Raw genomic sequence first — 2,500 nt, forward strand, 5'->3', positions numbered from 1 at the left:
GGCTCCTACTGTAGTTATCCTTCTTCTTTTTATTATTAGAATTATCGATGTTTTTACGTTTCCTTCTTCTTATTATTATTATCGTTATTATTACTATCCTGTATATTATCATTATTTTTGTAATTGTTATTATTATCATTATTACTATCAATTTTATTATGAATATTATTGTTGTTATTATTATCATTATCATTATTATTAAATTTGTTGTTGTTGATATCATATCAGTATCGTCAACATTATTGTTATCATTATTATTATGATTATCATTATCGTTATCATTATTATTATTTAATTATTATTATAACTTTTACCATTACCATTATCGTTATTGTTGTAACCATCATTATCATTATTATAAGTATTATATATATATATACACATATATATATATATATATATATATATATATATATATATATATATATATATATATATATATATATATATATGTCGTTATTATTATCATTGTTGTTATTATTGGTGTCATAATTATATTGGTATTGTTCTTATCATTATCAATACTATTGATATGGTGATCTATCTCATTACTCCTATTTGATTTAATTTTCATCATTATTATTATCACTAGAATAGATATTATTATCATGATTATCAGTATCATTGGTATTGTAGCTTTTTACACTTGCATTTTCACTATGTATCCCTGTCGCACAGGAAGGAAAAGTTCGTATACACAGATGGCTTTTAGTTTAGTTCTCTATTTACCACCCTGGCTAACTGCACAGGCGTGGGCAAGCTTTGATACATTGATATAGGGTTATGACCTTGTTAATTAATAACACTGAATTACAAATTAAGGTAATAACATGATTATATTCACTAGTATATCAACTGTAAAAATATATTTGATAAATGATTATAATTTCGGATATAACAAAAGGACATCCATTGCAGTTGATGATATAAAAAATTATATAACTGCATACCTCATGCTAGGCGGCCTGAAAAACTGTATCACATGACACACAGAAATATAGTATTCAAGTGTTCGTTTATATTCTTCGTTGCAAAGTCTGCATTTAGTTTCTTCTACACTGTATTCTGAACTGACCTGCTGATACATTCTGTATCCAGGTCTGATTCTTGCAGTCACAATATCACATTGCCTTGTTCTTATCTTATATGAGCCATAAATCAATTTCTCCTGCGAAAATGGTCATAATGTTTCATGCTACAGCTTTCATGTCTTTGATAGTTCGTCAACTCTACCAAGTCCTTCTGATGGAAGTTCTTATTAGGTGTGAGATCCTAGTAAGAGGTATTTCAAGATCTATATCCACATGCTGCCCTCGCAAGGCGATCAGCATGATCACTCGTGAACCCTCCTACTATCTTGGTGCTGCAATATATTGTTATTATGTACAACATAAGCACATCTTGCTCTACTTCAAACTATAAAGATCCATCAGTGTTGCACACATAGATGCTCACTAATGGTTGCAAAGTCGTACTGCTTTAGTATAGCTGGTGAAATAATGTCTTTTTCAGAGACATTAACATAAGATACGTTCACTGCCGACATTTTCCAAGGTGGAATAGAACGTCCATATGGGTTCCTACCTAAGGGTATATTTAATTGGTATATAATTCATATGTTACTTGCAGCCATAAATTTAAGTATGACTCGATGTTGTTATGCAAGGTTGGATTCTGTATTTTATGTTAAAGTTGCCTTTGGAGCTCTGTAATATATAGGTGATCTTTAATTGCTTTGAAACCAAATATAGCATTAATGTATGATATTCTTTCGATAATAGTTCCGTAAAAAGTTCCGTTCTCATGTTCATAATCTTCGCTGATTTTGATGCACCATGAATGATCCTCGTGGCTGCATTCTGTAGAATATCTGGACACGTAAACTCTGATTCCCTAAATAAAGTAAGGTGTAAGGTATGACACGGATGACGTGTATGTCAAATGCGGCATGAGAAATCCGTAGACTTGATACTGCCTAAAGATATAACTCACGCTATCAACTACAGTATTAATATTATAATTATTGTTTTACTATCATTATTGATACTATTCACTCATCATCATTATCATTATCAGTATTATTATTATTACTATTATTACCATTTTGTTGTTGTTACTTACACTATCAATATTATTATTATCATTACTAGTACTGTCAGTATGATTATTATTACTACTACTACTATTACTATTATTGTTACTATTGCTTATGATATGAATGATATCATTATCAAAATGTGTTTATATAAATCTATGATCGTACATGTTTATATATATATATATATATATATATATATATATATATATATATATATATATATATATATATATATATGTATATATATATAAGGTAAGGCACAGATGACGTGGATATCAAATGCGGCATGAAGAATCCGTAGACTTGATGCTGCCGGAAGATAAAACTTGTGGAAATAGAAAATATTTACGATATCTACTACGGTATTAATATTATAATTATTGTTTTACTATCATTATCAAT

Source organism: Penaeus japonicus, unplaced genomic scaffold, assembly GCF_977035675.1.
Source record: "Penaeus japonicus unplaced genomic scaffold, GWHDUDI00000001_assembly GWHDUDI00000028, whole genome shotgun sequence".
Classification (NCBI taxonomy): Eukaryota; Metazoa; Arthropoda; class Malacostraca; order Decapoda; family Penaeidae; genus Penaeus; species Penaeus japonicus.